At 44.6% G+C, this 13958-nt stretch overlaps 1 long non-coding RNA gene across 3 annotated transcripts in view; it reads right to left on the bottom strand.

The window, feature by feature from the left end:
• LOC135920986 (uncharacterized) overlaps window positions 1-13958 on the bottom strand; it is a 67886-nt gene that overhangs the window by 17970 nt on the left and 35958 nt on the right. For all 3 annotated transcript variants that reach the window (XR_010570392.1, XR_010570393.1, XR_010570394.1), the window contains 2 exons: window positions 13678-13768; window positions 12729-12812 (listed from right to left, as the gene is read on the bottom strand). This is a non-coding gene — a long non-coding RNA (uncharacterized lncRNA). The remainder of the gene's footprint in view (window positions 1-12728; window positions 12813-13677; window positions 13769-13958) is intronic.

The raw sequence follows: 13958 nt of genomic DNA, 5'->3' as shown, positions 1-13958 counted from the left end.
TGGATACATCAGTGAAGTGAATGCGATACTTCAATTGAATTACGGAAGCGGATATTAGATATGCATAAAAATCAGAAGATTGTGTTGATGCTTCGCTGGAACAAGGTAACTTAAAATTACTAATTAATAGTTTTCTCTTACTGTAAGACCAGATGCCATTGTCTTGCCGGAGCTGAGATGATGTCTTGCTGCCCGGAATGTATCCATACCTCTCAAGTTGTTGCAGTATTGTGGCCCTCAAAGGGGGACTATTTTTTTCTCTCGGCTTTTTGCTACCTCAATTCCGGCCATTTATTTAGCTGTGTAGGTGATATCTGTTCGTGATATTGGAGTGCTAGTGAATAAGCACCTCTTCATTATTACACCAGATCTAATAGAGTGCAGCTGTGACAGTGTGTGCAGGTGTTATTATATAAGCCAGATTAGGCTATTTGAGTTAATGTGGTGAAATATTCGTGTCATTCGATGGTCAGCTATCAGGCCAAAATGCTAAAAAGGATAACTAATTTTAATTTGCTCCTTCTAAGTTTCTTTTAATTTTTTCTTTGCATGTACGTGCAAGGAAATAAATTAGGCTGTTACACTTCAAATGGTGTATTTGTAGATGTATTCTGCAATGCTGCAGTGCTCCATAGCATTAGAGTGAAGTGTTGTCGCTCGAAGTTCAATGTAAAGCATGCAGCGAGTTTCAGCGTTTTACGAGCCTGACATCAGCAGAAGTCTCTTTACCTGAAGTTCAAATGCAAAAATGAGGTTTTTCTGTTCGGCTGACTGTATAAACTTCTTCTTTAGTTCCAATCTTGCATGCGGCAGACTTAAATGGGAAAAATTATTTATTTTGGACGATGTGGCGGAAATGCACGTGTAATGCCTGTATACAAAAACCTTACTTCGCTATTGCTTAATTAAGTCGTGCCCCTGCGTAGTAAAATTTGCATGGCTGAGATTGAAGAATGTCATCTTTTCTGGTAAGATTGAGGTTACACCTTTTACATTGTCAGACTTTACGATTATTTCATATCATCATAGTTATGTGACATTTACACTCGATCTATTTGAGTTGTGCATGATACCCTGCACACTGTTGCATCATGAAAATTTATCTTTATGCGAAACAGGTCGTGCAGCTTAGCGATTTTCATGAACACTATGGACGTTTCTTTTTCAAAATGATAGTTTTAGATCTCTATGTTTGAAGGTCGCGTTGTGAGCTACAGAAAATCGGAGCTCTCGTGCCAATGCTCGCGTGTTCATCGTCGTTTTCTTCCATGTCGCTGCCACATAGATGCCGCTAATCATGGATTAATAAAAGACACGGTTATTCGCAGTGCTCGTGCCAATGTGTCCCACTGTGGCAGAGGTAATGGCCACCATTGGTGATTTGTCAGAATTTAAACAGACGCATTGCGACATATCGGTGAGAAACTTGAGGTCTACGTAACAAGGCTAGGGTATTTAGATACTACGCAGTTTATGCAAAATGTTTTGAATTAGCACCTGTATAGAAGGCCTTGGAACAGTAAACAAATATGCATCAATTCGAAGGCTAAGGTTTAGTACATGGTAGATGTCATGAGCAAATTCAGGCGTTTGCGTAATGGTGCTAAGACTAGTACAACATTCATGCTGGCTCACTATTAAAATACTGATGGCTTCAAGAAACTGAATAATATGTTCGTAGATGAAATGTTCTGGAAGTTTACTGCAACTAGGTAAATCAATAAGTAAATTAATTAAATTGGTCTGTAGTTCGATGGGTCTTGCTTACTACCAGACTTATGTAAATGAATAAATTTCGCAACCTTCCTTGCTCATAGAGCGGTACTTGTTTGCAAGGATGTGAAGGAGTGCGTTTACCTAGGTCAACTAATCACAGGGAACCCTCATCATGAGAAGAAAATTTGCGGAAAAATAAAAATAGGTGGGATCGCGTATATTGGATCGTGAGCTTCTGACTGGGAGCTTACCATTATCGCTGAAAGAAAAGTATACACTCAGTGCATTTTACGGGCGCTGACATATGGGGCAGAGACATGAAGACTGACAAAGACGCTTCGGAACAAATTAAGGACTGCGCAACGAGTGATGGAACGGAGAATTCTAGGAATAGCGTTAAGAGAGAGAAAGACAGCGGTGTATATCAGAGACCAAATAGGTATATCCGATATTCTAATTGACAATGCCAGAAAAAAAACGGCGCTGGGCATGTCATGTTGTGCGCAGATTAGACAACCGTTCGACCATTTGGGGGACAGAATGGGTACCAAAAGAAGGGAAGCTCATTAGAATACGGCAGAAGACTAGGTGGTGCGACGAAATTAGGAAATTTGTGGGTGCTAGTTGTAATCGGTTGGCACAGGACAGAGGTAACTGGAGATCGCAGGGAATGTCCTTCGTCCTGCAGTGGACATAAACTAGGCTGCTGCTGCTGCTGATGATGAAGGAACCTGCTGGACAAAAATGCACACTGTATGAAAAAGAAATAATGGATATTATCAGGAACAAAACTTGTTCTGATATCTAAATTTAAAGCATGTTTGAAATACATCGCAGAGCCACACTTGTCATTAATTGGCAGCATTAATTTTGAACTGCAAAGAGGGATTTCAAAGTTGTCTTCAGACAAGACTGACTGAAAATACGAGTTGACTCCAGTTGCAATAACATGAGGATCAATAGTGGAAACCTCATTTACTCTGAAGGATTGAGAGGTTTTACCAGACGAAATCACACTCCAATATTTTTTAGGATTTGCTTTTAGCAATCTTCGTAAACTGATAGCATAGAGGAAATCTCTCGCCGCTTTAGTTTTTAGTCGAACTCCATCTTCAATACTCCGAAACCATGTGGCTAATAGAAAGTCGCCGTGCGTCTTTGTCGCCTAAGTCTAGCAAGGTGGTGAGAAACTTGAAGGATATCTCTAGCCATCCAGGATATTTTTAGCCATCCATCTAGCCAGGTTTTAAGCGGAACAAAGCCGTTTAGCAGGTGTAAACGGCAGTGTTGAAAAACTAAATCAAAGTATTCACATCGCCATAGACCATGCGGCGCTCAAAAAGCGCAAGAAATCAGTAACAAAATTACTAATGGCTGGTCATCAGCTTATGTGAATTTATAATGAGTAGGAAGAACAAGTTTAGATTCAGCCACAGGAAGAGTAATAAAAGCAGTACAGATTTGTTTTCAGCAATTTCATCCAGAACACCGCACATATAGCCATTTCCAACATGATTTCCACTAAGAAATAAAAGGTCTAAAATAGAGGGGCCTTCTGTATTCTTGGCAACAATTTGTTTTAGGTTACACAAGAAGGAATTATTTATTAGCTTTTTTCAGGTTGAAGAATCGTAGTCAGTGATAGGCTGAGATTGCCACGAAATTCATGGCATATTACAAGCGCCATTAAAGTTACGTTGAAGCACCATTAAAGGTACATCATAAGTAGGAACACGACATGTATAATGCTCGTAAAGGTAACAGTCGCTCAACATTTGACCCCGGAGGCCGATATATTAAACTAATAACACAGCATTTGCGAAGTGACACTTTACACCACACAAATTCTACATCATTAGAAGCACATAGAATCGAAAAGTTAAGATCAAGCCGCAAAAAATAGCTACGCCACCACCTCTTTTGTGTGTTCTGTCGGAGCGCACAATGACAAAGAGAGGTGGAGTAACTTCAACATTCAAAATGTCAAGTTATAACCATGTCTCGACAACAACGATAATATGAGGAGTATTAGAAGTGCTCAGAGAGACAAAGACAGTCAACTTATTATCTGGGCACCTGTAATTCACGTTCAGAATTGTAAGATTATCAGAATTGTAAGATTACCGCAGATTCTCTCGTCACAGTGGATCATTCGAAGCGAATTCGAGGGAAATGTAAGAAGAACGAGTTGAAGACGTAATATGGGCATTTGTTTTGTGATCCCAGTCATAGCAGACGTTGTCGAGGAGCGCATAACCAAACCTTATACGCACCGCGTAACACTCTTCGTGTGGGAGGCAGCGGCATCCCACAGTTTCCTGCGAACGGATCGTGCTCAAGCGAAAAAAATCTTCACCAGTGCGCACGTCCGGGTAAATTTGGGGCCATTCCTCAATAGTGTAAAAGAGTTAACTGCTGGGCTAGTTGGTGATCTTGCATACTAAAAAGCACCCGTGGTGTCGTCGTCTTTCTGCTGTGTGTTACTTATGGCGCAAAATCTTTTTACTATTCTTCAATACCTAAATCGTATCGCGAAAGTCCAGCAAATTAACAATGATAGGACGCGCATGACCCTGCTGGAGTCTTCCAATGCTGTGGCGTCTTTCAATCTTGGGACAACTGATCTGTAGTTTTTCCGCGAAAAATGCAGCAATGATACTTAGCATTAGACTATTGGACCAGCGTAGGAACAAGATCGGAATATTTATACACAAGCGGTTTAGAAGATCATAATTCTTATCTAGAACTTTGTTAACAGTGTTACTTAAGGACAAGCATACATCCCGGGCGTCGCGGAGCCGTTCACGGAGCCGGTCACGGTCCTTCCCGCCCCTGCCGCCCCTGGCCATTAAGGGAGGGAGCCAGCTGCAGCAGCAACAGCAGAAGAAGAAGACGAAGAACGAGCCTACCCGAAAGAGCGGCGGCGTCAAGGTGAGCTGGGGAGCCGAAAACCCTTGGTTTGCTCCGCACTCGGGTGGGGTAGCTAACGAAAAGAACAACACAAACAGGAACCGCGAACAGTCTAGACAGAAGGACGCAGAGAAAATAGCGCTGAGACGCGAAATAGAGCTTTCACGCGCTAGGCAGAAAGCGCTAGAACGCCAAATTGCAGAGCTAACGAAGGCTGTGCGAGACCTTAGGTCGAACAGCCCTCCGCATCCACAGACCGTACAAACCCAAGCCCCATGGCAAGCAGGCAACGAGGATTTCGCCACGTTTAAAGCAGAGATTCATCAAATGATGCAGCAGATGATGCAGCAACAGCAGCAACAAATGCAGCAAGTGCAATTACAAGTCACAGAGCTCCGGAGCAGCATCGCAAGCAGAAGTTTACCGAGAATATTAGAGAGCTAAGGCCTACCACCGCCCCGCGCTAGCATCCCAAGCTGACACATCTGCAAACAACACCGAGGCTTAAACATGGCCAGTACAACTTTAAGCAAGCAAGAAACCTTAAATATATGGCAATGGAACTGCAGAGGCTACCGTAAGAAGCAGGGCTTCCTCCAACAATACATTCACACGCAACAAGCACCGTCTGACATCATATCGCTTCAAGAGACGGGCACCACACCAACACTCGCCGGATACACGTGTTACGAGACTCAAGAGAAAGGAAGAACGGCTCCCTAGTCAGCAAGGCACTCATCGCCATAAGCCACTATAGGATAGCCGACACCAACGTAGAGCACGTGATTGTAGAAATTATACCTAAGAAGAAAAGAAAGAGGGGCAGTATATTCATTGTAAATGCATACAGCCCCCCGAAACAGAGGAAGGCGAAATTCCACGAGCTTTTCCATGGCGCACGCAAACTAGCGAAAGACAGCACGCTAATCATCTTAGGAGACTTTAACGCCATGGACAAAAGCTGGGGATACCAAATAGCAAATCCAAAAGGCAAAGCGCTAGCGGAGGCAGCAGAGAACACCGACTGCAACCTCCTCACAGACCCAGACACTCCAACCAGAATCGGAAACAGCGTTAGTACCGACACCTGCCCCGACCTCACGTTCATACGAGGAGCGGAACAAGCAGTGTGGGAGAACCTGTTAGAGAACCTAGGTAGTGACCACTACATACTCAAGACGCAAGTAACTTCGGACAGGCTAAGGCGTCAGCTGGGATCGGCAAAAATTACGGACTGGAGCGCTTTTCGAGAGGCGTGCGATAGGAATCTCGCCGAGAACGGGATCCAATCGATAGAAGAATGGGGGAAAATGCTAATTGAAAAACAGCGCAAGTACACCAAAGAAATCGCGCGAACGACGCAGACGCTCGAGGTAGACGCCAGAGTGCTCAAGCTGTGAGAAGCTAGACGCGGGCTCACCAAGAGGTGGAAGAAACAAAAATACAACAGGAAGCTAAAGATAAAGATCGCAGAAGTAACAGCGGAAGCAGAAGTGTACGCGGCGCAATTGGCAAGGCAAAATTGGCAGCAATTCAGCGACTCCCTCAACGGAACTTTGAACACAGCGAGGACATGGCATATCCTCAAGGCTCTCATAGATCCGACCAAGACCAAGGCAGAAAACAACAAAACCATCTACCGGTTCATTCACCATTTCGAGGGACCAGACTCGGAACTCCTGGAGAAGGTACGCGTTAAATGCTTCGGGGACACGAACCCAGCAGCTTACGCAGAGCGCTACCGAGGAAGAGAAAACGTTAACCTGGACAGACCCATCACGCGAGAAGAGGTCTACGCAGCGATTCGAAACACAACCGGAAACACGGCCGCGGGTGCAGACAAGATAAATAACGCACTCATCCGCAACCTCAGTGAAGAGTTAGTCGCAGAATTAACCGACTTTCTCAACAAACACTGGGAAGCTGAGACCGTTCCCGAGGAGTGGAAGCATGCGGAGATAGTGATGATTCCTAAACCGAGCAAGAAACTGCAAATTGAGAACCTCAGACCGATCTCGCTTACATCATGCCTGGGAAAACTGTACGAACGAGTGGTGACGCTGAGACTACAACAGTACATGGAGGACAACGAACTGTATCCCCACAGCATGTTTGGATTCAGAGCAAAATTATCGACCCAAGACGTACTGCTTCAAATCAAAGAAGAAGTACTCGGGAACGTCCCCAGGAGCGGGGAGAATATAATAATGGCATTGGATATCAAGGGGGCTTTTGACAATGTAAGCCACGAAGCTATCCTCACGGGCATGAACGACCTGAACTGCGGGAGAAGAGTCTACGGCTACGTGAAAGCCTTCCTTTCAAACAGAACGGCAACGATTGGCCTCGGAGGGCTCCGATCAGAGAAGTTCCTTACTCCAAACAAAGGGACGCCTCAAGGGTCGGTCATCTCCCCCACGCCTTTCAACATAGCAATGATTGGCTTGGCAAAACAGTTAAAAGAAATCGACGGCATACACCACGCCATGTATGCCGACGACATCACCATCTGGGTTAACACAGGCTCGCTCAGACAGAAAGAAGAGAAGTTACAAGAGGCAGCCACCTGCGTAGAGGACTACGTCAGAGCAAGAGGGCTAGCCTGCTCCACTGAGAAGTCCGAGCTCCTGAGAGTTTGGAGAGGAAAGCACAACCGCACAGTCCCCACCAGCGATGAGTTAAAGGTCAACGTCTATCCCGAGGGGAAGCCGATACCGGAAAAGACGCTCATCAGAATCCCGGGGATGTGGATACAGTCAAACCAACGCTGCACCCACACCCTCGCCCTACTCAAGGCATCCACCCTACAAGTGGCCCGCGTGATCACGCGCATCTCACACAGACGCCATGGTATGCGAGAGGAGGACACACTCAAGCTGGTAAGAAGCTTGGTCGTCAGCCGAGTGGCATACAGCCTTACATTCTACAATCCCATCAAGAGTGAGGTACAACAGGCGGACGCGATTCTACGCAAAGCCTACAAAACCGCACTCCACCTTCCCCGCAACACCTCAACCGAAAAGCTCCTAGCCTTAGGACTACACAACATCTTCGACGAATTGAAAGAGGCGCAACTAGTCGCCCATCAACGCAGACTACAGCAGACCCCATCTGGCAGGGAGCTCCTGAAGAAACTGGGCTGCGCCGATGAACTTCAAGAGATACAGAGGACCGAAACAATTCCGGACGAGTATCGCAACACACTAAAAGTAGCGCCCATACCCCGGAACATGGATCCCAACCTCCACAAAGCACGCAGAGAAGCGAGGGCTGAATACCTACAAAAGACACTAGCACCCCAAGAAACGACGGTATACGTGGGCGCAGCCACATACGCCAGAGCAGCTGGGCAGAGCAACAGCAACGCGGTAGCAACGGTGATTGATTCGAACCTACGCGAGATCACCAGCGCATCACTGCAAGGCTGTACGATAGTCGAGGCTGAAGAAGCGGCCATCGCTCTAGCGGCAGCCGAGGGATATCGGTCTAAACGGTCTCTAACCATCATTACAGACTCGCAAACAGCGTGCCGCAACTACCTACGCGGCAGAATAGGGCACGGAGCGCTCCGCATACTCCGCTCCGGAGACCACATAACAGCACGACAAACAAAAGAAGAACGAATTAGGCATACGATAGTATGGGCGCCGGGACACACGGGAGTGGCAGGGAACCAAGAGGCGGACAGGATAGCTCGAGGGTATACTTATTACCGAGCATCCAACGTAGGCGACCTCGAGGAGACCGAACCTGTACCCCAAGACTATTCGGCGATACTAGATTACTACAAGGGCTGCAGAAAGCGGTATCCACCACCGCACAACTCCCTTAGCAGAGAGGACTCTGTCGCGTGGAGGCAGCTACAAACGGGCTCGTACCCAAACCTAAACGTACTCAGCAAAATTTATCCCACACAATACAATGACAAATGCCCCTGGTGCCACGAAACACCCACGCTGTACCACATAACGTGGGCATGCCAGAAGATAGACGTGGTACCCGTTATACCAAACCCGAGTGCGGAGCAATGGGAGGGAGTGCTCTCCAGCGATCGCCAGGTCGACCAAGAAGGTCTGATTCGGCGAGCACAACTGGCAGCAGCATCCAGCGGAGCCCTGGACTAAGGGCAACCAACCGTTGTGCTAGAAGATGGACGATTCCATCTGAAGACCACAGAAGACCAGCGAATCTAGAGCTAATAATGTTTTTCACTCACTCACTCACTCACCAGTGCTCACGTCCGGGTAAATTTGGGGCCATTCCTTAATAGTTTAAAAGAGTTAACTGCTGGGCTAGTTGGTGATCTTGCATACTAAAAAGCACCCGTGGTGTCGTCGTATTTCTTCTGTGTGTTACTTATGGCGCAAAATCTTTTTAGTATTCTTCAATACCTAAATCGTATCGCGAAAGTCCAGCAAATTAACAATGATAGGACGCGCATGACCCTGCTGGAGTCTTCCAATGCTGTGGCGTCTTTCAATCTTGGGACAACTGATCTGTAGTTTTTCCGCGAAAAATGCAGCAATGATGCTTAGCATTAGACTATTGGACCAACGTAGGAACAAGATCGGAATATTTATACACAAGCGGTTTAGAAGATCATAATTCTTATCTAGAACTTTGTTAACAGTGTTACTTAAGGACAAGCATACATTAAAAGGCTACGCAAAGGGAATAATAGCACCACGTGGTTTAGAAGACAGAAGATTCAAGAAAAGTCATCTTAGAAACCAGGGCAGTCACCTTGACATCATTACTGGAGGAAGTTGCTTTCACAACGGTCACTTTTGTCACCAGGGAATCAACCTTCTATGTAAACGAAGACACATAAGTGAAAATCCACAGCGGCGTCAAAGTTCCGTGTGGTAAGTTGCAACGATTCGAGAGCAGCAAACCCAGATTTTAAGTATTGAAACCGAGAATTGGCGCTCTGAAGAGGAGCAGATATATATATATATATATATATATATATATATATATATATATATATATATATATATATATATATATATATATATATATATATATATATATATGGCTCCGTACCTTCATTTCATTCCGCCAGCAGTTCACGGTAATTAAGAATTTCCAATCCTCTCTTGCTCACGTAAATTCCGGCGTACCACAGGGGTCCGTACTCGGCCCCCTATTGTTTTTAATCTACATAAACGACTTGCCAGAAAACATTTCTTCCTGCATGCGAATCTTCCTGCATGCGAAACTGAACGATGGCATCATATATCGTCCAATAACCTGTGCCGACGACCACTTAACGCTGCAAAACTCCCTTTACCGCATTAACAGATGGTGTAAAAAAATAGCTCATGTCACTGAATACAGAAAAATGCAAAATAATCTCCTTCCCACGCAAGCGAAACATTTTAAACCACTGCTAAGCCATTAGCAATTACCAACTGTCGCAGGCATTATCCTATAAGTACCTTGGTATTCATCTCACACACAGCATCTCCTGGTCTCACCATATTACCACCATATGCGCGAAAGCTTAAACATTTTTAGAATATTTACGTCGAAATTTACATAACTGTCCCACTCACAATCGTTAACTAGCTTATCAGACCGTCATACACCACAGCTTGAATTCGCCGCATCTATCTGGCCCCCCTTCCAGAATGATTTCATTAACGTCCACAATAGTTTCCGTCAACTTCTGCACTCTTTCTTGTCGCCATAAAAACTCACCACAAGATTTTTCTAATTTTGTTTTACTTCCTGTGCAATGTCCTGTATCCTACCCATGTATTTATTTCTATGCCATTTTTACAGCTTTCAGACCAAAGACATCCGTCATATTTTGTACCACTTGTGAGGATTAGGGGGTCGATCCCATCACTCGTAATCAGTTGTCAAGACTGGAGTCGGGCATGAATTAGATGGTAGCTGGCCCATGCCGTCGCCCAACTTATCCACGCTGAGGACGTTGTTTAATTAACGACTGCTTCTCATCGAGAACGAGCAATATGAGTTTATTGACAGTATATACATCAGGACGTTGCAGTTCATCACTCTAGCATGACTGCGAGAAATAGTGCACTGAGCAGCCGCATAACAGCCGTTTATAAACACTCGATCCCCCCTTGATCCCAAGGTGAGAGAAACGGCCGACCAGGCACTGTAGATGAGCCGCCTCTTTACGCGAGTGATTACACAAACACTTCCGCACAGGTTCACAGTCCTCAACAGAGGTCAGACGGTCTTCGCAGAACACGGGGCTGACGTCAGGAACGGTGCGTGGGAAGGGGCCTCGAATTACGTTCCCTTGGTGATTCCCTTGTTCACAGCCGACCAGGTCGGGGGTGGCAGGTTCCGTCACAAAGCCCGGTTCGTCGAATTCATCTGGGCAATCCCGCGACGCAGAGTGGCGGACGTGGCGCATTGTCTATGAAAAATTGACGCCGCGGTCGCAACTGGCTGGCAAAACTAGCATCCGTTCTTAACACACTGCACGTGTTTTCATGTTCGTTTTTTCAGTATCCCACTTTGTGCCCGACAGCAGTTTTTATATTGATAAATGTTTTTACTGTGCAAGCGAGTAGTTACTGCGTTTTATCATTCCCTAGCATTGTGCGTCTTTGAAACACTGCCAACTGTTCCTGCGCCTACAATCCGCATATTTGGTTGGCTATCTTTGGTTGTATTTTCTTTTCTTTTTACTGTTGTCATTGTGATTGGTATACTTTACAGTTCTTGTGTGCAGTTATGTCATACGTATAATGCCAGTCAAGATTTTTTTTTCGTGTAATTCCTTTTCCTACACAACCTTAGATTTGTCGTCATACCACATTATCACCGATTCCTCTCCATTTTGTTGTGTTAAATCGCAAATTTGAGCCGTATGTGCGTACACTGACGAGTTACTTTGTACTCTTATTAGCCCCCTTGCTCAGTGCCCTGTCAATGGGCCTGTAAGTTATGTTCAATACTATATATATATATATATATATATATATATATATATATATATATATATATATATATATATATATATATATATATATATATATATATATATCAATGTTGACTTAACAATTCCCAAATAAAGTTCACTACGAAGAAATAATCTGTTTTCTATTGTCTTAAAGAACGAAGCATTGCTATGCTTCATATCAATGCATTTTTCAAATCATCATTTTTTATAATTTGGTAAATAAGAACAAAATAATAGTAGCAGAGGCGACTTTGGACGGCCACTGAGAGCGCGCATTTGGTTAATCCTTTTGAAGAAAAACTTCACGCCAAATCACTACGACATCCTGCAAGCAGTAGCTCTAGAGCATATATAGTCGATTTTACATCCACCCTTGGAGCAGGGTGTTCCTACCTGCGTAAAAATAGCCAGAGTTGTCTTCTCCGTAAGCGTATACTGGAAAACTGAAATAAGTGCGAAGTGAAATTCGGAGGTGTACACTAGAGTTATCGTGACTTCGCATGTTAGATTGCAAGACGCACTTGCTTGATATTTTTGGGCCTGGTGCTGAATAGTTTCGCAAACCGGTCCATTGCATTGTCCTATGTTAGTGTTTGTGTTAGTATGATTTCTTTTTAATTGAGCAGGCCGAATTTAGAACTGGCGCCAGTTAGTTCGGACGCCGCATAAATCCCGAATGCACATTCAACGAAATACCAGTTCTTGCTTGGTTGTGGAATAAGGTGATGTAGCTGAGTATAGGAGTAAATATATCCGCGTTGGTTGTAACTACTCACATATATATGTTGTCCACGCCAATTTTTCTTTGTTTTAGCCTGGCCCCTGTCCGAGCACGTAGATACTATAATAAAATACCGCACCACAATCATCAAGCACAGGGTTAACTCTCTTCGAAATTCTCTTTCAGGTTTAAGTTTAACATTCAAACTAATCTCCTGGGTTAATAGCGTGCAAAATTTTTTAGTCATAAATCTTACGTACAGAATATTACCATCATGAATATTTTATTTGTAGAAATTTCAACGGTGAGGTGTGTATCTTTAAGGCGGAGCCAAGTACAGGGAGGACGTAGGTGGGATGACTTGTGGCAGTCACAGAAATGTTTCTAGTTTGCGAGAAGAATGACACTTCTTAAGAAAACTGAAATGCTTACCACATCGTGTATACGTAGTTGGGCCGGGGATGCAGCACAAATGTGATTTTCGGTCACAGGTTACACTTAGACATCTTGACTCACCTGGTCCAAAAAAACGAACAAAACAATCACCACTTAAGCACTCCGTACAGCTGGTTAAACAGCGAAGCCGAAACGTGCAACCCTGGGGTTTATCACTGGGTTAATACCGACATTTCGTTAAACGACGGCTTGGTAGGCTGCCCAATCCTCGGTGCGCAGTTGCTGTCTGGGCTCGGCTGCACGAGCTTGTTCTTGTGTATCGGGCTCCAGAAGTGACACGGCCTAGACGAGCTCATTCCCGGTTCTGCTCGCGGCATTGCTGATCTAAAGCTGCCTGCTCCTCAGCAAACCGTATGACGCGTGGCCTACCCGTTTCGAAGCCGGAGAGAAACTGCTGCGAACGCGGTCGGTTGCTACAGGGGGCAACGGCGTGATTACTGGCGCAGCCAATCGTGGGCCCCCCTGCTCTCTTTTTTTCGTGCATGCGCATGGTGTTCCCGCGTAGGAGTTTTCGACGTACAGGCGACAGACGGACGCACGAATCGGTTAGCCATATGTAGCTTCGCTGTAATAAAATTAGTAGTTAGGAGACTGCGCTAATAATGAATACCGCCACGTAAATACAGTAAGATATTTTCTTGTGTACTATGAGTGCAGTAGATGTAAATAAAATGGCTGGCCTTTCATATTTATTCGGTGCCTTTCTGTAGATATATAGCTCTTTTCTATGAATGAAGGCTTCATCTGCTGATTGTTTCATTTTTTTCGTGTATTATTGGGACAGCGAATAATACAAAATGGGTATCCTTGTTACATTGGTGTACATTTTTCAGGAATTCCCACTAATTACGTCACTGCTTAACTTCCATAATACCAATGCCACTGCTTAAGGTAGCTGCATGCACTTAATAAAGTAATATTTCACCCATGATTTTGTTCATATGCACAGGCTGTCCTTGTTCCAGGGTTAGTTCCATCTTTTCAATATCATTGCATTCTTTCCATAAGGATGTCTTCTGAAAATGCAGATGGTGCCAATTTTAGCTGAGCAGGAGCCGTTGCTTGCAATGCAATTTGAAAGTATTCTTCAGTTGCTGAATACAGAGGTTCTGCAAAATATACTTTCATGCCTACTACAGAGGCACAGAAATAAAACTAAAATCACGGTGTGCTTCAAAAATAGAAAGAAATAATTTACGAGAAACC

Source organism: Dermacentor albipictus, chromosome 7, assembly GCF_038994185.2.
Source record: "Dermacentor albipictus isolate Rhodes 1998 colony chromosome 7, USDA_Dalb.pri_finalv2, whole genome shotgun sequence".
NCBI lineage: Eukaryota > Metazoa > Arthropoda > Arachnida > Ixodida > Ixodidae > Dermacentor > Dermacentor albipictus.
Note: the sequence above shows the minus strand (reverse complement) of the source record. Positions and strands in the feature narration are given on the sequence as shown.